Source organism: Cibotium barometz, chromosome 33 (genome assembly GCF_041138505.1).
Source record: "Cibotium barometz isolate CiBa-2024 chromosome 33, ASM4113850v1, whole genome shotgun sequence".
In the NCBI taxonomy this organism is placed as follows: domain Eukaryota; kingdom Viridiplantae; phylum Streptophyta; class Polypodiopsida; order Cyatheales; family Cibotiaceae; genus Cibotium; species Cibotium barometz.
Genome location: NC_141078.1, coordinates 47388520 through 47412358, shown reverse-complemented (window position 1 = coordinate 47412358; position 23839 = coordinate 47388520). Strand labels below are relative to the sequence as shown.

At 46.2% G+C, this 23839-nt stretch overlaps 1 protein-coding gene and 1 pseudogene across 1 annotated transcript in view; one reads left to right on the top strand and one right to left on the bottom strand.

The window, feature by feature from the left end:
- The window catches only part of SRD2 (snRNA activating complex family protein), a 117358-nt gene that overhangs the window by 60275 nt on the left and 33244 nt on the right, over positions 1-23839 (bottom strand). The gene's annotated exons all lie outside the window — the stretch shown is intronic.
- On the top strand, positions 1371-2085 carry LOC147619662 (uncharacterized; annotated as a pseudogene).

Here is a 23839-nt window from a genome sequence, read left to right as displayed (position 1 = left end):
AAGGCTAAATCCATGGTTTGCAACAGATAAACATTAGATTAGGGCTCAGATATGCAAAAGACGTCCACGTGGGCAATGACACCAATTGGCCAGGTGGATTTGACCTTCCAGACGATGTTGGCAGCATTTACATTTATTGTTGTCCATGGAACCGGCCGACAGCAAGTCAACCAATTGATTAGGCATTTGAAAGGCCTATAAAAGCACGTGCATCCCGCACTTGGATGCCACGTAGACATTTCTGTACAGAAGGTGCAGGACCTGGGATGGTGAACTGGTCCCATGTGAGCCCAGTCCGGGACGAGTCAGCCAGGGATCCATCTCAGTCGTCCGAGGTCAGGTGTGCATTGTCCTGCACATGAGTCCAAGGTCAGGTGTGCACTGTCCTGCACATGAAGCAGTGCCAGTCCGCGCTGTGAGTCTCCCTCTGGAATGATGTCAGATGTTCTGTGTATCTGGTTTGCAACTGGATGCCAGACATCTGTAGGCATGTAGGTTTGCATGTAGAGATGGGGCCAGCCCATAGGGCTACCCCAGTGCGAAGATTTGCACTTGCACTCTTAGTGTCTCTCTCAATCTACCTCTTTCCCCCGCGACCTGCACCTGCCCGCCATCGCCCTCTCCTCCCGCCTTCTCTCTCTTCGCCCCCTTTCTCTTCGCTTCTCTCTCTTCGTCTCTTCGCTTCTCTCTGCGCACCCGCCTTCTCTCTCTCCGATTTGTCTCATAGGCCGAGTTCGGTCTTTTGGAAGACGTTAATAAAATCTTTCTTTCTTTCTTTCTTTCTCTCGGCTCCCTTCTCTCTCTCCCACCCGCCTTCTCTCTCTACGCACCCGCCTTCTCTCTCTTCGCCCCCTTTCTCTTCGCTTCTCTCTCTTCGTCTCTTCGCTTCTCTCTGCGCTCCCTTGTGTCTCCCCCACCCGCTTTGCTTCTCTCTCTGCGCACCCGCCTTCTCTCTCTTCGCCCCCTTTCTCTTCGCTTCTCTCTCTCTCTTTCCCTCTTTCCCCCGCGACGACCTGCACCTGCCCGCCATCACCCTCTCCTCCCCCAGTGCTCACCATCGCCCTCACTCGCCGCCTTCTATTCGCTCCGCTGCGCTAATGTCCGCCGTCTGTTCGCGCCCCTACTCGCTTCGCTATTGTTCGCCACCCGCAACTCTCCCGCCTTCGCTTCGCTACTGTCCACCTTCAATTCGCGCCCCTGCTCGCCGCCGCCTTCGCCCCTGCTCATTGCCCTCTCTCCCGCCCTTGGACTGGCTCGCTATGCTGGCCCGTCTGCTAGCCCCTCCGCCTTCCTTTTCCCAGCCACCCTTGCTCAAGCCTCCAAGGCAGCAACATAAGTGTTAGGGTTCTCTCTCTCCGAGGTACATCGACATGGCCAAGGGTGCAAGCAAAGAGGAGATAGTCAAAATGGAGGATAAGCTGAACATCTCCATCAGAGAAAACAAGAAGACAGCGGACTCCGCCATCAACATCATCAACCGACTTTCCAAAGTCGAGAAGGAGATCGAAGCTTTACAAAAAGAGAAGGAAGCCTGGAAAAGGGAGAAGGAGAGGGAGAAAGAGAAGGAAGGAGGGAAGAAGGAGAAAGAAGCATGGAAAGAGGAGAAAGAGGGATGGAAGAAGGAACGGGACACTATGAAGGAGGAAATCGACATCCTCAAAGCGGAGGTGATCTCTCTACGGGACCGACCACCACGGGAGGAGGGGGAGATTGTGGAAGTTGACAAAGAGGCCATCAAAGAGGAACTCACCAAGGCAATCGCCAAGAGCCTAGAAGGTAAGATGGAGGCAACAAGGGAGGGTTGGGTAGAAGTGGTGAAAGGGAACATCAAAAAGGAAGTGAAAGAGGATGCCCAAAAAGAAGGGCTCCAAATCGTCAACACCACCATTGAGGAGGAGCGGATGCGACATGCTCGTAGACTCAATGTGAGAGTCACGGGGATTCCCGAGGTAGCCGACTCTACCCAAGGGGGATGGGCGAACACTATGCCCACGACTTGGATACTCACATGAGGGACCTCCCCCCTTCCTCAAAGCTTGGAGGGCCGGGAAAGACATGACAAAGAAGAGAGCTCTCATCATATAGTTTAGGGATGTGGAGGCACGCACCATCTTCATAAGGAAGAGGGTCATAATACGAGGCTTAGAGGGAGCTCCTATTTTCTTGGACGATGATCTCACGAGGATGCAGCTAGAGCATAGGAGAGCTTGCATGCCACGAGTCTTACACGCGAGCTAGAGCATAGGAGAGCTTGCATGCCACGAGTCTTACACGCGAGGAGAGAAGGCAAGAAGGCCTTCTATCGAGATGGTCGGGTCATCATTGATGGCCGGCCCATGGATTAGCGGTTTGGGGCCTATGGGACATAGACCAGGCCACTGACAGAGATACACATGGCAGTATGGAACTGTAATGGTTCACTATGGGTATAGCCTGGACGACTAGAGCATGTTATGATGAGGAGAGACATCATACTTCTGACAGAGACACATCAGAGCCCAGAGAGAGGGCTACCTCGAGTAGAGGGATTCCAGTGGGAGTCAGCATAGAGGACGACGACACGCCAAGGTACCTCGAGAGGGTCGCGGGGGGGGGGGGGGGGGGGGGGTAGCAGTTCTATTCAGACGAAAGCTACAGGGGAGACTGAGAGTGGTAGCACAGGATCCAGAGGCCAGATACATGTGGATCAGCTTACAGCTCTCACAGGACAGGGTTATATACATAGCCCTATGCTACTTTCCTCCATCAGGATCCTCCTATGTCATTACAGAGGACATGCCACAGGAGGAGGAGACAGAAGCCTCGCCATACACTTGTCTGTCAGAGGACATTATGCATTATTCTACACTAGGGGAGGTATTTCTTACGGGTGACTTCAATGCCCACACACAGAGCAGACAGTGTGAGGTGTATGACTATGATGACATGGAGATCCTCCACCCTGTGGATCCAGAGGAGATAGGGGCTGGTCGAGCATCAGAGGACACTAGACCAAACAGAGGACATTATGGGGACCACTTACTAGAGTTAAGAGCCACGCATCGTCTTGTTATTAATAACGGGATGCTACTGTGGCCGGTATCAGGAGGGCTGACATGCTTCCCACATGGGGGTCATACACGGACCGGAGGCACGGTGGTAGACTACATTATGGGGTCTTTGGAGGCATCACAGCTTGTCACCTCATTCTCCATCCCACCTCGTCCTATTGGGGCAGATCATACATACTTGGCATTTTCACTAGCCGGATCACCAGTATCACCGCCCCCCACATACCAACGCCACACACTACCATCTACTTCACACATGACATGGCAAACATATACACTGGCAGAGCTTCCCACATCGTGTCCACTCAGGAGAGCCTGCGAGATCTGGGACTATGCCCCCAAAACAGATGGTATGATGACGAGTGCACAGCCCTATACTCACGGCTCCGCTACCTCGGGAGCCATCACAGAGCAGGAGTCGAGGAGAGAGATGAGGAGACTTACTCGCCGCTATCCGCCACCTACAGCATGGACGGGCCGCCGACCATATGGGCCTACAGGGTGAGCATCTCATATATGCAGTAGATTCTTTGGCTCCTTTTCTTGCACACCTGTTTAACAAGGCACTAGCAGAGGGTTTGCCTGCGGAGTGGACGATGCACACCATTGTGCCGATCAAAAAAACAGGGGATATGCTTGATCCGAGCAACTACAGGACGGTTATGGTTGGCCACGCGTTGGTCAAACTCTATGGTGCAGTGTTGGAGCAAGAGCTTAGCTTATATGCTGAGCGAGCAGGTTTACGCTCATCAGGGAAGGCAGGCTTCAGGAGAGCTTTCTCTACCACTGACCATGTATTCACTTTGAGATGTATGATTGATCAAGCCAAAGTGAGGAAGAGAAAGCTCTATTGCTGCTTTGTGGATTTCCGCAAGGCATTTGACACAGTACCACGAGAGAGGCTCTTTCAGCGCCTACAATCTCTTGGCATACCAGCATATATGACATGGGGCATCTATGCATTATATAAGCAGGTTTTTGGGCGAGTTAGATGCCCAAGAGGTATGTCCGAGACTATTGCTAGCACCATTGGTGTGAAGCAAGGATGCCCACTTTCCCCCACGCTATTAGGGTTATACATTGATGACGTGGCTGACTTCATTACACAGGGAGGCGGAGATGGAGTTGATCTAGCAGGTACCTCAGTACATATTATGCTTTATGCTGATGATATTGTATTAGTGTCTGAGTCTCCAGGAGGTCTACAACAGCATCTACATGCACACAGAGGGATCTTACTGTGAACCTTGGGAAAACCAAGGTTATGGTCTTTCATACATCGAGACAAGGCAGGAGTCAGTTGACATTCACTCTCGCAGGACGCCAAGTGGAGGTGCTAACATCAAACGTGTACCTAGGGGTTACCTTCTCTACAAACTGTAGCAGCCACGCGTTTCACCATGGGTTCAGCAGCTAGAGCTAGATTGACACGAGGACATGCAGCATTGGCTATGCTAGAGAGATAGTGTGCCACCAGGCGCATTTTCAGGAGCCCCGGACAAAGGGGTGGCTATTTGACACATTAGTCACACCGGCACTAATGTATGGAGCAACGGTATGGGCACCAGGCCTTGCTACCCATTGGTGAACACAGATAGAGAGACAACAGGCTCTCATGATGGCACGCATGATACGCAGCAAACCGTCAGTACCTCATGACATTATCCAAGCAGAGTTTGATGCGCCTCCTATGATGGTAGAGCCCATATTCCAGACTATATGCTTGCTAGACAGATTCAGAGAGATGTCACAGGACATATTGTCATACATAGCTTTTGAGGCATCTAGACAGCTAGCTGAGGCAGGAGACAGAGGATCATGGTATGCACAGGTCACACATTGGTTCTCACAGCATGGCCTAGACATGGATCATCTACCACCACTCCTGTAACTTGGTTGAACTTGAACACAACGCTAATCAATACACTTAAATACACTAAGATTTGAAGGACACTTGCTCAAATACGAAAAGTAAATTGTTGAATTGACAAGAGACACACAATGAGCCGGAACGGCCGACCCCTCCCTTGAGTAAACTGTATTACTATTGGAGAAATTCAATACATAGCTTCACGGGCATCCATTGCCAAATCCTCCATGCCAATGCATATGAAATTCAGCATTTAGAAAACAATGGTATGTCGATGTAGATCACCAAGGAGCTGCCTTGATGCCCGGCCCGACTTCAGTGCCCATATTCTCTACCATTGGCTCTATGTTCTACCAAGCAAGGTAGCAACATCTTCAAGAGCACATAGGACAAGAGAAATACTACACAGGGCGGCTAAACAAGGAGTCCTGCCCTTCTACTGAATAAGTAATGACAACACATTGTCCAATTAGCTTACCAATCTTCATAGAAGTTGTTGCAAGCGGAAGCCTTCGCGTTGGAAGCTTTAGACGTGTTGATATCTTCGATTTGCCGCAATCCTTCGAGACAAAAGTCTTCAAGAGGATGAAGGGAACCCTGGGAAAGCTTCCCCTATGGTTCAATTTGAGAAAGGAAGGCTGAAATTAGGGTTTTCAGCAAAAAGACCAGAAATTACAACAAAAATGAGAGCTATTTTGCTGAATTTCAGTCATTTGGAGTGAGTAGGAGAGTGATTAGCACTTGGAAACACTCTTAGAAGCTTGGAAAACACCCTAGCAAGTTGGGTATGGCTATGGAGAGCTTGGAAATGGAGAAAAATGGTGGAAAAACAGAGTTTTCAGCCTCCAAAAATCCTCATGAAGAGAAAACACGAATTTTCTCTTAATAAGTAAGTGAATTGGGGTCCAATCAGGTGAAGGGACATGGGGAGATGCCCATTTATGAGTAAAAAGGGAGCATCAGGTCCTGGACATTGAGTCTTGTCCGCCTCGGGACTTCAGTGAGTGTGAACTTGGAAGCGGTCATAATTTATAAGTGACTTTTGGACGCCCAAACTTTAATGAAGTGGGAACGCACTCACTTATAAATATTGGCTAAGTCCTAAAGGCTATTTGAGCCTAGATTGGGTAATACTTACCACCTGTTCACATGCCACACAACCATGTCAGCTGACAGTTTCACACGCACGGCTCACGGGCGGACTTCTCCTAGCCCGGAACTACACATAGGTCATGCAGGCATGAAAACAGCATGCAATTTCATTTGCAGGCAAGCACATAAAGATGCTATGCAATGCAGCATTGGCATGAGCAATTTCCGTTCATGAAACCATATAAGACCAGGCGTTTCCAGGCAAGTATATGCGATACCAGACCCAGTGGAAAGCCAATCCTCTAGGCGTTTCCGGGCATGTACACAAAGGCACAAGTCCCAGCGGAAAGCCAAGTCCTCTAGATATTCCGGGCATGATAACGTCAAATCCCAGCGGAATATCATATGCAACTATATAGCATGACACATGTCAATCACATGCATAGGCACATTCCATAAGCCATGGACACCAATCCAATATGTACATAGTGTGAAAGCAAGAGTGAACCATTCGGGTGGCCAAATGGTGACATTCCCCCGCGCTTCTAAACAGTTGTCCGCAACTGAAATGCATCCAAATATGTCTGAAGCACATGCGGGCAATCTTTGAAGAACTCTTCATCTACCCATTTAGCATCAATGGGAAGATAGTTCTTAAACTTCACAAGGTAACGCCTCACAACTTTGCCTGCAGCAAGCTTGCGTTCCTTGTGATACACAATCTGCTCTGGTTGCAAGATCTCCTCAAGCTCATCCACTTCTGGTGGATCCTCAATGACCATTTCACTGGGCTCCGGCCCTACATACTTGCGAAGGAGACTCACATGAAAAGCATTGTGTATGTGCCAATGACTAGGTAATGCCAATCTGAAAGCCACTTCATTGATCTTCTCGATCACTCGAAAAGGTCCATAGTACCTGGTTGCAAGCTTAGGATATGCACCCTCTTTGCCAGGCCTCTTTGCAAGTCTTGCTTTCTCAAATTTCAGCAATACCCAATCATTCTCTTTAACATCCAATTGCCTTCTATGCTTGTCGGCAGCCTTTTTATGCTTGTCTTGTGATCTTGCAATGGCTGTCCGCACCTGAGCAAAAGCAATATCCAAGTCTCTTACATACTCATCAGCTGCAAATATCTCATCCTTTGTGCGAAGGATGGGTGGCAAAACCACCTTACCATAAACAATCTCAAACGGGACCTTTCCCGTAGATGCATGCACTGTGTTGTTGTATGCAAATTTCACAAGCGGTAAGTACTTCTCCCAAGAAGACTTCTCATCCGCCACATAACATTTCAAGAGATCCAACACGGCTGAATTTGCAGCCTCACTTTGCCCATCCGTTTGAGGGTGATAAGCTGATGAGAAGTCCAATTTGGTGCCCATATTATCAAATAAGGCCCGCCAAAAGAGACTTGTAGTCCTGGGATCTCTATCCCCCACAATGGACTTCGGTATTCCATGATGTTTGAACACTTGTGCAAGAAACCTGTCCACAATTGTCCAAATTGCATCATTACCCTGTTGGGTACGTGGCAAGTCCATAATGAAATCCATTGTAATACTTTCCCATGGCTGCGTGGGAATAGGCAATGGCTGAAGCAAACCTAGTGCCTTTTGCCTATCAAATTTGACCTTTTGACAGGTGATACATGCACTTACATGTGCCTCTATGTCCTTCCGCATACCTGGCCAAAAGAAATACCGCTCAATCTTGTGCGTAGTAGGCATTATGTCTCTATGACCAGCATATGGAGGAGCATGGCACTCATCCAAAACCTTTTGCCTCATGTCAGACATCACACATAGGCAATTATCTTTCATGAGATAACCCTCTTTGATCACATATGAGGCCCAGCCATCAAATCAGCCCAAATAGTGGCAAAATCAACATCCGTATGATACAAATCAGCCCAAATAGTGGCAAAATCAACATCAAATCAGTCCAAATAGTCACAAAATCGACATCCATATGATACAAATCACACATGGTAGACATGTCCCCATGAGAGGCAACCGAGATAGCTGCTACATACGGCTTTCGTGACAATGCATCAGCCACTACATTCTTCTTTCCCGGGGTGTGCAAGATCTGAAAATGAAACATAGAGAGGAAATTGGCCATCCTCATATGCTTCTCTGATAACTTAGTTTGAGTAAGAAAATACCTCAAACTCTGGTAATCTGTCTTCACAGTGAAATCAGCCCCAAGAAGGTAATGTTTCCATATAGTAAGTGCATGAATTACAGCCAAGAGCTCTTTCTCATAAATGCCAAGAGATAGCTCTGCATCATGCAATCTACGACTCTCATAAGCCACGGCATGTCCCTCTTGATTAAGGACAGCTCCTATGCAATTTCCAGATGCATCACATTCCACACAAAAAGGCTTTTGCAAATCCGGAACGATCAACACTGGACCATGAGTAGTTGCATCTTTCAATTTGAGGAATGCATCTCTCTCTACATTAGTCCATTTGAACACGGCCTTCTTCTTTGTCAAATCATGCAAAGGAGAAGCATTCCATGCAAAGTGCCGAATGAACCTGCGGTAGTAAGAGCATAATCCAAGAAAACTACGGATCTCATGCACCGAACTCAATTTGGGCCAATTCCGAATTGCATCAATCTTTGCAGGATCCATCCGCACTCCATCTTTGGACACAATATGCCCAAGATAATGTATCTCTGACAAGAAGAATTCACTCTTCTTTGCATTTATGAAGAGTTTATGCTTATGGAGCTCTTCAAAAAAAAAAAGCCAAATGAGCTTTATGCTCTTCTTCGGTCTTCGAGAAGACTAGGATGTCATCAAAGAAGACAACTGTAAATTTCCTGTACCCACGGAATATGCGATCCATCATTCTATTGAATGTAGCCGGGACATTTGGAAGACCAAAAGGCATAACAAGATACTCATAAAGCCCAAATGCTGTCCTGAAAGCAGTTTTGTGTACATCCTGAGGCACTACACGCACTTGATGATATCCACTCTTGAGATCAATTCGGCTAAAGTATGCTGATCCATCCAACTTGTCAAGGATGTCGTCTATGCGTGGAATCGGAAACCGATTCTTGATGGTAAGCTTATTCAAAGCTGTATAATCCACACACATACAAAAGGATCCATCCTTCTTTTGAACCAAGAGGACGGGTGAACAATATGGGGAAGAGCTTGGCTGAACCAAACCCTTCTCAAGAAGCTCATTTACTTACTTCATGATCTCCTCTTTTTGGAATGCACTTACACGATAGGCTGGCCTATTAGGTGGTGAGCTACCCGGCACAAGATCAATGCGATGATCTTCCAGTCGTACAGGTGGTAACTCATCAGCAAAACAATCATTGTGCTCTTGCAAAAATTTCGGCCCATCATTACAAAGAGTGTTTACATGTACATTATTTTCCTCAACAGGATCTCGTACAAAAATCAAGTACGCAAAAATACTCTTTTTCATTACTTTCTTAATTTGTACATGAGATACAAGGGGAATGGTATCACCCTCTTCTCCAGCATCAATTACATGTTCTCGGTCTTTATGCATGAAGGTGATCCTGTTAGTCTTGTAAGCCTTGCACGGATCAATACGTGTATGCCAAGGCTTTCCAAGCAATACATCACAGCCATTCAAAGGCGCCACAAGAAAATCCTCATGATCCACATAGCCTTAAATGTGTATGCGCAACTTGCCAAAAATAGGCATGACCTCCACTTCTCTACCAACAAAGGCAATCCCTGCTTCAATTTGAGGACCCATGTCCTCCACTTCAATACCCAAAGCAGCTGCCATCTGAGTGGATATGAAATTTTCAGATGCACAATCATCAAACATAAACAAAGCCGGCTGATTCTTGAGTTGTCCCCAAGCTTTGCATACAACCCTATCTTTGCTATTAAACCGATACCCGCGTGTGCCCATTCCAAGATCTCCTCATATTGGTCAGGGTTAGGTATGAGCCGCAACACTCCATCATTACCCTGACAATATAATCTCCCTGAGATTAACTTGAATGGTGCCATAGGTCCACATTAGGACCCACTAGTTGTATCTGCCCACTTGTCAAAATTTCTAAGATGGATTCAAACCATTTAGGAGCTGTCTCTACAAGGAAAAGTGTTGAATCTAACATATCATCATCCACACCCACAGGAGCTTCGCCAGAGGTGATTCGAGACAAATGATCTGCCCTAAGATGAGTCGTTCCTTTTCGGACTGCCACTTCAATTTCTAATTAATTCCAATTGCACATTGGAAAGTTCTTTTTGAATTTTTCTTTCAGGGGAAACCATTTTAGACACTAGGAGAATTTTTATATCCAAAAATATCTCAATTTTGGACTACCTCGCTCTAGACATTTTCTCTCTCTAGGTCAAAACAGGATAAAACAGAATCTTTCTTTTATTTCAGAAGGAGAAATAATTACAATATCAGAAGGGGAGGTTCTTACATCTGTACACCTCAAAAGCTGGGAGCAAGGAATCTTACAAGGAGAGGGAGGGTGGTTACCGCATTCGCAGGGTGGGAGAGTGGCTGCCGTGTAGGGGGGTCAAGCATTTAATGGTGCGTGCACCCCCCACTAAGGGCGACGATCGCCCTTAGTGGGGGGTGAGACACCCCCACCAACTAAGGGCAATGGTCGCCCTTAGTTGGTGGGGGGGAGGGGGTCGCCCTCAGTGCTGCCACAAGTAAAGCATTTGCCTTTAGCATATATTGCTCCTCCTTCTCAGCACTAAGACCAAAGTTTGCCGGCTTATAAGGGCGCTTTTTAGCAAACTTATTTTCAGCTTTTGGACCTGATTTGGCTTGGTTTTGGTCCCTTTTAGGTGGCTGTCCATCATTTTGCAGGTTTTGGACAGCCCTCTCTTTGCCTTGAAATGAGGGTTTAGCCTTATTGGATCGACTCAATTTGAGTTCCAATTGCTAGGTGGCGGTGGCGGTGGCGGCTGCGATTAATTGGTGTAAGGTATAAACAGGATACATTTGTAATCCCGCTTTGTACACGGGTTGCAATCCCGATTGAAACCTTCTCTTCGTTTTTGCCTCGGTGACATGCATAAATGGAGACACCTCCAAGAGCACTTTCCAAAACTTTTGTACATATGCATTTACCGATTCCCCCTCATTTTGCTTTACCCAATCCCACTTCATTGTTATCTCATTCAATGCATTGGGAGGCAAGAATTGAGCATAGAACCTCTCCTTGAACTTTTTCCATGATCTAATAGGATTCGGAGAGAGCTTCTCCATAAGCCACCAATGGACAGCAGTGCCTTTCATGAACATGCATACATGCCGGATCATGGATTTCTGAGTGAAATCCTCATCACTGAAAGCAATATCAAAGTGGGCAATAAAAGCAAGTGCCTTTGATGCATCATATTCTCCATGATATGTGTCAAACTTCACAGATTTGTCTCCGGCTTTGAAGTCACGAGACTTTGATGCATGTGTGTGCATCTCAACATGTTTTCCCCCATGTTTGTCCATTGGAACAGCCCCTGTAATTGGCATCATTTTTGGACCAAAAGGTGATGCATAAGGCATAGATACATGTGCCCTGTAAGCATAAGGCATGGCTGGCCCCTCAACATGCATTGATACATTTTCAGCCATAAGTTCTCCCTCACGAGCAGACTCGAAGGCATGAGTGGCATGAGAGATACGCGGAATACCTGCACCAACAGAAAATTGCAGCCCATGTTGCATGTGTTGTGCATATACATTTTCAGCCGGCAATGGTATTTGACATACATTTTGACCACTGCCATAAACATTGTATCCTTCACGGGCTACATGAGGTATTCCTGCATGGCGTGAAGTCACTGATTGTTCCTCTCCCATCACATGGAGATTTATCCTCTTAGACATAAGTTCTTGTTCGGGCACTTGTGGGGATTCCAAGACATGTGGGATGGTTGCCTTTTCTGCATAGGCATCCTCGGTACGACCCAAGTATGCACGTGTTGCATCCCTCGGTTGCATATGCAACTCTTGAGCAATCATTGCCATTGCATGATCCATATAAGATTCAGCTTTCTTGGCCTTCAAACGATCATGTACCAATGGATCCTGTTGTGCATGGAGAAGAGCCTACATACGAGTAAGTTCAGCCCTCAAGACTATGGACTCTTCTTCTTGCATCTTCTCTTTGCCACGGGACGGCTGTCCCACATATTCATGTTCCCTATTGTGCACCACATGAGTTTGCTTGGAGGCATGCATTTCATTGTCCCTGCCTCTTGTATTAGCATCTCCAACATTCATTGTATGGCTGTCCATAATGTTCTAAGTGTAGATAGCTAGTGTTCACGATGATCGTCTCTCACGATAGAAGTGAAAGAGAACCGTATGCTCTGATACCAACAGAACTTGGTAGAACACAATGCTAATCAATACACTTAAATACACTAAGATTTGAAGGACACTTGCTCAAATACAAGAAGTAAATTGCTGAATTGACAAGAGACACACAATGAGCCGGAACGGCCGACCCCTCCCTTGAGTAAATTATATTACTATTGGAGAAATTCAATACATAGCTTCACGGGCATCCATTGCCAAATCCTCCATGCCAATGCATATGAAATTCAGTATTTAGAAAACAATGGTATGTCGATGTAGATCACCAAGGAGCTGCCTTGATGCCCAGCCGAACTTCAGTGCCCATATTCTCTACCATTGGCTCTATGTTCTACCAAGCAAGGTAGCAACATCTTCAAGAGCACATAGGACAAGAGAAATACTACACAGGGCGGCTAAACAAGGAGTCCTGCCCTTCTACTGAATAAGTAATGACAACACATTGTCCAATTAGCTACCAATCTTCATAGAAGTTGTTGCGAGCGGAAGCCTTTGCGTTGGAAGCTTTAGAAGTGTTGATATCTTCGATTTGCCGCAATCCTTCGCGACAAAAGTCTTCAAGAGGATGAAGGGAACCCTGGGAAAGCTTCCCCTATGGTTCAATTTGAGAAAGGAAGGCTGAAATTAGGGTTTTCAGCAAAAAGACCAGAAATTACAACAAAAATGAGAGCTGTTTTGCTGAATTTCAGTCATTGGGAGTGAGTAGGAGAGTGATTAGCACTTGGAAACACTCTTAGAAGCTTGGAAAACACCCTAGCAAGTTGGGTATGGCTATGGAGAGCTTGGAAATGGAGAAAAATGGTGGAAAAACAGAGTTTTCAGCCTCCAAAAATCCTCATGAAGAGAAAACACGAATTTTCTCTTAATAAGTAAGTGAATTGGGGTACAATCAGATGAAGGGACATGGGGAGATGTCCATTTATGAGTAAAAAGGGAGGATCAGGTCCTGGACATTGAGTTGTTTTGCTGAATTTCAGTCATTGGGAGTGAGTAGGAGAGTGATTAGCACTTGGAAACACTCTTAGAAGCTTGGAAAACACCCTAGCAAGTTGGGTATGGCTATGGAGAGCTTGGAAATGGAGAAAAATGGTGGAAAAACAGAGTTTTCAGCCTCCAAAAATCCTCATGAAGAGAAAACACAAATTTTCTCTTAATAAGTAAGTGAATTGAGGTCCAATTAGATGAAGGGACATGGGGAGATGCCCATTTATGAGTAAAAAGGGAGGATCAGGTCCTGGACATTGAGTCTTGTCTGCCTCGGGACTTCAGTGAGTGTGAACTTGGAAGCGGTCATAATTTATAAGTGACTTTTGGACGCCCAAACTTTAATGAAGTGGGAACGCACTCACTTATAAATATTGGCTAAGTCCTAAAGGCTATTTGAGCCTAGATTGGGTAATACTTACCACCTGTTCACATGCCACACAGCCATGTCAGCAGACAGTTTCACACGTACGATTCACGGGCAGGCCTCCCCTAACCCGGAACTACACATAGGTCATGCAGGCATGAAAACAGCATGCAATTTCATTTGCAGGCAAGCACATAAAGATGCTATGCAATGCAGCATTGGCATGAGCAATTTCCGTTCATGAAACCATATAAGACCAGGCGTTTCCAGGCAAGTATATGTGATACCAGACCCAGTGGAAAGCCAATCCTCCAGGCGTTTTCGGGCATGTACACAAAGGCACAAGTCCCAGCGGAAAGCCAAGTCCTCCAGATATTCCGGGCATGATAACGTCAAGTATGGCTTATGGAATGTGCCTATGCATGTGATTGACACGTGTCATGCTATATAGTTGGATATGATATTCCGCAGACACCAATCCAATATGTACATAGTGTGAAAGCAAGAGTGAACCATTCGGGTGGCCAAATGGTGACAATTCCAGTATGACAGGGATGCACCACATATCTGTCTCTCTCATAGTGAGAGAAACAGAGTATTGAGACAGGACCTATGGCAGCTCTATACACGAGAGACATGGATATCGCCTACACAGCCTCTTCCACCGAAGATGCTGTACTACAGAGATCACTTCATGAGTATCACTGATTATGGATTTATAGAGAGGCCTAGATACATGGAGGGCTTTTTACCACATGGCTCCCGAGTAGCTATTGGTCAGCTTAGAGTCTCATCACATCAATTGGAGATCGAGACTGGCAGAGCAGCACGGATCCCCCGAGAGGAGAGGGTATGCAGATTGTGCAGAGAGGAGGTGGAGAGTGAGGAGCATTATGTATGCAAATGCAGAGCATATACAGCCATCAGAGAGAGATATCCCATTTTATTCAGAGAGCCACATTCCCTACGCCAGCTCTTTGAGGCAGCAGACCAGCGCATACTGGGGAGATTCATTCTAGACATACAACGTCACAGAGAGACATCATTACAGGCTCAGACAGCTCCAAAGGGGGGGATGACAGACACAGATTACTACATTTTTTCAGAGATATACCCCACTCCCAGCCCCTACACAGCAGGGAATTACTCTCCAGAGAGCAGAGACACTCAGAGCCCGCAGGAGACAAAGGACACCTGGCTTTCGGACACCACGCCTATACCAGAGAGAGATGACAGAGATCAGGGCTCAGTTTCACAGAGAGGGTGCGGAGCGACTGGCTCGCTTCAGAGCAGACCTAGGCATGTTCTTCACGGAGCTGTGGACACCCCCTTCATTGATGTATACCATTTTATACCCCCAGTATGGTACAGGATGGAGCTAGCTAGGTTGCATATCATGATTGTATACTCCATGCATATAGCTTTGCATTCTCCTAGTAGTAGAGCTCCATCCCCTCCCCCACTCATTGTACTTATTGCACACCCAGATTCAGCTTTTTAGTTCAATACTTTTTCATTTTGTTGGGATGACAGAGGATACCCCACACAGGTAAACTGATTTGTCTCATAGGCCGAGTTCGGTCTTTTGGAAGACGTTAATAAAATCTCTCTCTCTCTCTCTCTCTCTCTCTCTCTCTCTCTCTCTCGCTCTCTCTCTCTCTCTCTCTCTCTATATATATATATATATATAACATATATATATATATATATATATATATATATATATATATATATATATATATATATATATATATATATAACATATATATATATATATATATATATAACATATATATATATATATATATAACATATACATATATATAACATATATATATATATATAACTCCTTGAAACACGCAGTAGACCCATTGAGCTCCGAGCACTTGAAAGGGTTTTTAAGTACATAAGGAAGGTCAAATCCATGAAGGTAGAGAGACTACCGAGGAAAGCATGGGAAGCAAGTAAGAGACCACAAAAGACAAACAAAAGTAAGATGCTATCATCAGGATGGATGCATGACATCAAGGGCTGGTTCCAAAGATGGGGTATAGCCTCGTACCTAGATACATCACCAGACGCAGTAGACGAGATAGCATTCCACCAAGCATTATTGGAAGCACTACATTGCCAATGGCAATCAGCAGAAAAAAGGGCTAAATATGAATACTACTGTTCGCACATTAATCCAAACCACTGGGTCACATACTCACAAGAAGAAGATAATGCTCAGAAATACATAAGCACACCCATTCCTGCTAATGCCAGGCAAGGTCTTGCGCTCATCCGCACCCGGTCACACACTCTCGAGATTGAGAGAGGAGCATGGAGCGGTGTCGAGAGAGAGAAAAGATTATGCCAGCTATGTAGTCTGCGAGCAGTGGAGACAGAGGAGCATGTTCTTTTAACATGCCCACAATATGAGCACATAAGGAGAGATTTCAACACCACTTTAGAAGGATACACCGACTTAGTGAATTTGCTCTCGCATGGCCAACTTGCTGCCCTCGGCATATACTTCATCAAAATTCTCGAGCACCGTGACTACCTTGTAACGCAATTGGCCACACACTAGTCTTTTTTTCCCTCCCATGAAAGAAGGAGGCTTTGTTTACAGCTTTTGTACTTACTTTGTGGGGGTCCCATGGGCCGTTTTTTGGCCCCCCGAGGACGATAATATATTCTTCTTCTTCTTCTTCTTCTTCCCTCCTCTCTCTCTCTCTCTCTCTCTCTCTCTCTCTCTCTCTCTCTCTCCCCCCAAGGATATGACACGAGAGCGGCCCTCATCATTAGATTCCCTGATGCCACCAACAGACACGCCTTCTTAGACAGGCGTGAATGGGAGAGAGAATTAGGTTAGAGTTTCATGTGGGAGACATACACAGAGAAGAAGGGAGAGAGAGAGAGAGAGAGAGAGAGAGTTGTGGGGATAAGTCAACTCATCAAGATGAGTGTGTGACTCCCCTATCACATGTATATTGCACTAGTACACATAGTGCACTTAGTACTTTTAATGTACTAAGTGTACTATGTACTATAACTTATGGGCTTGTACACACTATAAGGGTGGGCATAATGCCTTTACCCCAACAACCTCCCACTTAAAGGCAAAGTGCCCTTAAATGAAGGAAAAGAAAAAATCAGCATGTACATGATAATATACAAGGCCATATCAAGGCTGAAACTGGCCTCATCCAATGCCCACCAAGTGTCTGCAATGAGCAAACCGCTCCGGAGGCAAACTCTTCGTCAACAGATCAGCCGGGTTGTCATCCGTATGAATCTTAACAAGCTGAATTTGCTTGTTCTCTATCACCTCTCTGATGAAGTGATACTTCACATCCACATGCTTCGTCTTTGCATGAAAGACAGGGTTCTTTGCCAACTGGATGGCACTCTGACTGTCACAATGCAACAATGGAATATCCCCTGTATAGCCCAAATCAACCACGAACCGAGATAGCCATAATGCCTCCTTGCAAGCCTCTGTGCCTGCAATATACTCGGCCTCTGTAGTAGATAAGGCAGTGCACTTCTGCATCCTGGATATCCATGACACAGCACCTCCTGTGAATGTAAACACATAACCGGTAGTAGACTTCCGGTTATTTGGATGACCGACATAATCCGAATCCGTGTAACCATGCACTAATGCATCCTGTTTCCCAAAACAAATGCACATATCCTGTGTGCCCTTCAGGTATCTCATGACACCTTTCACTGCTTCCCAATGCTTCTTGCCAGGGTTGGCCATGTATCTAGAAACCACTCCCAGTGCAAATGCAATGTCCGGCCTAGTAGCAACCATGGCATACATGAGACTGCCACAAGCTGAAGCATACGGAATCTTGGCCATATCAGCCCTGTCACTATCCGACTATGGGCTGTCCATAGCACTGAGTTTCGCATATGGAGGTAAAGGAGTACTAGTCTTCTTCCCCCCGTCCATATTGAACCTCTGCAAAACTTTGCCAATGTATTCCTTCTGAGACAAATACAACACATGCTGATTTCTGTCCCGAAGTATCCGCATACCCAAAATGTGATTTGCATCACCCAAATCCTTCATATCAAAGGTTTGATGCAGCCTCTGCTTCCAGGCATCCATCTCTTTACGAGATTTCCCGGCAATCAACATATCATCAACATACAAGATGAGGATCAATAGACTGCCATCCAAAGCTTTCTTGGTGTATAAGCAGTGATCTATGTCACTTCTCCTGAATTTCTGGGATTTCATGAATGTATCAAATTTATGATACCATTCCCTTGGTGCCTATTTGAGCCCATAAAGACTCTTTTTCAGCTTGCATACAAGCTTCTCCTTTCCATTCACTGCATAACCCTCTGGCTGCTGCATATATATCTCCTCATGGAGATCACCGTGAAGAAAAGCAGTCTTCACATCCATCTGAATCAAGTCCAGATCATCATGTGCAACCAAAGCTAACACAGCTCTAAGTGTGGTCATTTTGACCACTGGAGAGAAGATCTCAAAGTCCACACCATATTCCTGCTTGAAGCCCTTAGCCACTAATCTGGCTTTGTATCTTGGCTTTGCATCTGGTGCAACTTTGAGCCTGTAAACCCACTTGCATGGCAAAATCTTCTTGCTTGCAGGCAAATGCACCAACTTCCATGTTCCATTTTTGTGCAGAGAATCCATCTCTGACTTCATGGCACGCTCCCAAAGAGCCTTGTCTGCCCTCTATAAAGCCTCCTTATAACATGAGGGCTCCCCACAGTCAGTGAGCATCAAGTAGTCAACCCCTGGAACAAACCTGTCATCAGGGACTCTGGAGGGTCTTGTGGACCTCCGTACCCAATGACCATCATTTTCAGGTTGCTGTCCAGCCTGCATATCACCCATTGGTGGCTCCTGTTCCATGCCATAAGGCTGAAAAATCATGCCCGGTATCTCCTCTAACTGTGGTAAATCCATAGGGATATCTTCTGCCATCTCTGGCTGTCCATTTGGACCATTTTCAGCACCATTTAAGGGCTGGTTTTCCTGCTGTAATGGCTGATTTACAGCCCTTGGTTGTTGTCCATGATGTCCATCATCATCAAAGATGACTCTGCCAGGCTCCTGTTGCCTTGCAGGCTCCTTATACATGCATGTTTCATCAAAAATGACATCGTTGCTGCGTATAATCTTTCTATTCACGGGATCCCAAAGTCTATACCCCATTTCACCGTTGTCACCATATCCTCCGTTTTGTGGAGGATCATAAGGAGTAGAGAGCTCCCTCTTGATGCCTTTAGCATCACAAAAGTCCTGAAACTGTTTGGACATATACTCTCCACCATTGTCGGAACGCAAAGCCTTCAGTGTTTTGCCAGTTTGATTCTCAACAAGAGCAACAAACTTCTCAAACACTGAGAATGTATCACTCTTCAAACGAGGAGGATAAACCCACACCTTGCGTGTGGCATCATCAATAAAAGACACACAATATTTTGCCCCTCCCAAAGAAAGCTGAGGCATCTCACATACATCTGTATGCACAAGCTCTAACTGAGCATCTTTCTGTCCAAGAGCTTTCTTGTGGGGGCACTGGAGTTGCCTACCATATATACAATGCTCACAAAACTGAAAACTTGAAAACTTTAGAGAAGGCAAGTAACCCAAACAAGACAATTGCTCCATTCCTTTGACACTCATGTGTCCCAACCGGCTATGCCACATAGAGATTTCCGGCAGCTCGGTTGTATTTACATTAGCATGGTGACAAACACCTGCATGCATAAAGTAAAGAGTGTCCACCTTAGAGCCTCTGGCAACAACCAGTGAGCCCTTACTAATTTTCCACTTTCCACGACCAAATGTGGTAACATAATCAGCATCATCAAGCTGTCCAGTAGAAAGCAGGTTCTTCTTGATCTCAAGCACATGCCTGACATCATGGAGCATAAGCTGTGAGCCATCTGAAAACACAAGCCTCACATCACCTCTGCCAAGAATCTTGCATGCATGGTTATCACCCAAATAAACTACTCCTTCATTGCCAGCAGTATACCTGACAAACAAGTCTCTGCAACCTGTGACATGAAAGGAGACACCTGAATCAATGATCCATGAGTGCATACCATGACCACCTGTAAGAAGTGAATGGGCATCAAGTGAAGACGTAAATAGGACCTCATCCTCACTGTCACCTGCATGTGACACATTGATTTCTTCAATCTTGACTCCACTTTTGCCCTTTGGCTTTACATCTTTGGCTTCATCTTTGTCTTTGTCTTTGCCTTTTCCCTTTTCCTTTTGATCATTTTTCCATTTGTAGCATTGCTTTTTGATGTGTCCCTTCTTGCCACAATAATGGCATTCCAAGTCCTTTTTGGAGCGAGACTTGCTCCTTCCCCTTTCTTGGCTTTTACCCCTTTGCTGGGATCTCCCACGTGCATTCATTGCATTGGACTTTCCAACACAATTGTGCTTCCTGTTCATCTCTTCTTGAAGAAGAGCACCTTCCACATCTGCATATGACAGCATAGCATTCGAATTGCTAGTGGCTGTCCTGAATGTGTCCCAACTCTCTGGCAAAGTGCATAAGAGAAAAGTGGCTTTGAACTCATCGTCCATTGCCAACTTTTGATTTATAACTTGGCTGACAATACCATTAAACTCATTTAGATGGGCTGCCATAGACGCCCCTTCCTTCATATGAAGACCTATGAGTTTCTTCAACCAATACACTTTGCTTGAGGCACTTTGCTAGGCATACAAGTCCTGCAATCTCTGCCACATTCCCCAAGCTGTCTTCTCTTCACGAATGCTGAAAAGTAAAGAGTCTGACACAGATAACATGATAGTAGATCTTGCCAGCTCATCCATATCTTCCCACTCTTCAGCAGTAAGAGAAGCGGGCTTTACACCCCTTTCTTTGATAAGCTTGTGCTGCTTCTTCTGGAGCAACACATTATAGCACTGGGTTTGCCAAATATCATAGTTATGTGAGCCTTCAAGCTTCTTGATGTGAAGCAATGAAGAGCTCTCACCTGTGGTTGCCATAGCAATATGCAACCTGTCAATGCCTGACTCCCTGCAAAATGTGCAAACACTGCACCAAAAGCACACAAAGTGCTCACAGTTATTCTCCCAAGCTTTATCTCCCACTGCGGAAGCACAAATGCAACTTTTCTCCCACTGTATGTGATGAAAACACCAAAATCTGGTTGCTGCAGATTTAGGACAGCACCTTAAATGTGCTCTGTTGCCCTTCCAAAGTACTGTACAGCAGTACTAAGTGCTCACCAATGATGTACCAAACTTGTACCGGCAAGTACAGCAGCTGAAATTGAACCTTTTGCTCACTCAAATCAGTGTACAGCCATGCCAAAACTTGCACAAAGCTGTGCCAAATCTGTACCAGCAGGTACAGTAGCAATAAATGCTCTCCTGGCTGTCCAAAAGAGTGAAAATCAGACTTTTACAGTCCCGAACACTGCATAAAACAGTCCCGAACAGAAATTGGGCAAAAGCCCCTTGACTGCAAGCTGATTTCTGAGGATTCAAGGCATAAAAGTCTTGCCTGCTGCTTTGCCAAGCTTAACAAGCATAAAATCTTGAAAAGCCCCTTGATTTAAGATCAATTGCTGATCATACATGGTACATTGACGCACATGAAGGCATCCAAAGTCTTCACGGTGCTTCCCCCTGGCCACATATACATCCAATACATGAAAGCCCCTTGATTTACAGGCACATTGAGTGCTTGACAGGCATCAACACATTATCCACAGCATCAAATGCGATTGCCTGCATGCAAATCAATCCAATCGGCACAAAAGCCCCTTGATTTGCACTGCAATTTGCTGCAATTTTGTCCGAATGTGCAATTTCTCACATCATACAGCATGTATGAATGCTTAATTGCACAATTACATCAAAAGCCCCAAATTTCGAAATCCAATTTCCTGCAAATTGATCCTGATTGTGACCAATGTCACCCAATTTTGCCAATTTTTCTCAAAAATTGAGCAATTGGGCACCTGACCTGCTCAATTGATGATTGTACCTGCTCAATTGCAAATTGGACATGTAAATTTCAAAATTGGAGCAAAATACCTCTGATTTTTGATTTCTGTTGGCAGGAAAGGGGAGAGATGATGCTTCTTTGTCACCGTGCAGGTACGGATGCAGGTGTGGAGGCTGCTGCATATTTCTGATTTCTGTTGCTGTTGCGCTGAGGTTGATGCTGCGCTGAGGTTGCTGGGGCAGCGTGGCTGTGCCTGGGCAGCAGCTGAGCAGCCCACGCCTTCTTGCCTGGCGCCCTGCCCTCTCTTCAGTGCTGTGCGCTGCTCAGCGCTCTCTGTCCTTACAAGAAGCTCCAATCTCAAGCGTTGCTGCGCTGCACTATATGGCCTTCTGTCAGCGCTACAGCCTCCTTGTATTCAGCGCTTCAGTCTCCTTCCCCTTTGTGGTACGCTGTTGCTACTGTAACCTGCCCGCGTGAGACTGCGTTCAATGCTTGGCTGCCTGTAGCAAGAATCGGCCGCTTCACTCTACAGCACATTCGACACCACCATTGTTGGAAGTAAACTGCACATGCAGAGAGCTGCAGACTGGCTCTGATACCAGTTGAATGGGAGAGAGAATTAGGTTAGAGTTTCATGTGGGAGACACACACAGAGAAGAAGGGAGAGAGAGAGAGAGAGAGAGTTGTGGGGATAAGTCAACTCATCAAGATGAGTGTGTGACTCCCCTATCACACATGTATATTGCACTAGTACACATAGTGCACTTAGTACTTTTAATGTACTAAGTGTACTATGTACTATAACTTATGGGCTTGTACACACTATAAGGGTGGGCATAATGCCTTTACCCCAACAAGGCGGGCTGCCCTCAAGGGCACACAGGTGTACATGGGAGATGATCTCACTTGAGCACAAATGGCACACCGACGTGAGGCGATGGTGCCTGGTCATGAGGCACGCAGAGCAGGCAAGCGGGCTATCTACAGAGATGGTAGGGTCATTCTCCTCCGGCGCCCTCACCCAAGAGGTACTAGCACCGTGGACTACCTTATGGGATCTCCGGCTTTGGCACACCTTCTCCCCGACTTCTCCATTCCGCCACCCCCTTTTGAAGCTGACCATGCCTACCTCTCTTTCACTCTTACCTGCACACCACCCGTCCCTCCACCACCACCACCACCCCCCCCCCATCTCACATTACACTCACGTCCTTTTTGATCACGAGCTTGACCTTGTTTACTCCAACCACATCTACCGCCAACTCCAGGATGTGGAACCTACTGTCAACCTATCCACCCTCACAGCACAGATCACCACCATACTCCACACATCCGCCACTGCTTCTTTCATCTGCACGCGGTGGTCTACCGCCAAGCCACCTTGCAGTTCCATGCCCCAAAACTGTTGGTATGATCACGAATGCCGGGCCACACGCTCCCGTCTTAAGCATGAGGTATGGATTCGGCAAATCACGAAGCACCAAGCGCAACGGATTTCTCAACGGCTCACCCAACGCAAGAAACGGGAGTTCTATGCTCGGAAAGAGGATGAGTTATACTGACTTTTCTTAGGGCCGAACTGCAAAGAGGCTTGGAGCAAACTCCGAGAACATCACCTGCCCGAACACATGGCACTCCTATGCACGCTCCCTCTATCATATCCCCCATCAGCCACCCCTACCCCCACCACCAGATCCCCGTCCCACCACCTCCACCTTCTTCACAAAGGGCATGGTCCTCAAGGCCATTCGTAGACTACGCAATGGGCGAGCCCAAGATCATGAGGGACTCACTCCCAAGTACATCTCGCATGCCGATAAGACCCTGGCGCCCCTACTAGCCTACATGTTCAATAGAGCCCTTTGTGAAGGATTTCCACCCTCTTGGTCCACCAACACTATCACCCCCATCCTCAAAGCCGAAGATCCACTTGATCCTAATAACTACACGACAATCATGATTGGCCACACATTGGCCAAACTCTATGGATCAGTGCTAGAGGCGGAGCTCAATTCATTTGCAGAGAGCCAAGGATGTAGAGCCTCAAGACAGGCTGGCTTTCGGAGGAGCTACTCTACCCTTGACCACATCTTCACCCTCCGTGCCATCATCGAGGAGGGTAGAGCACGACAT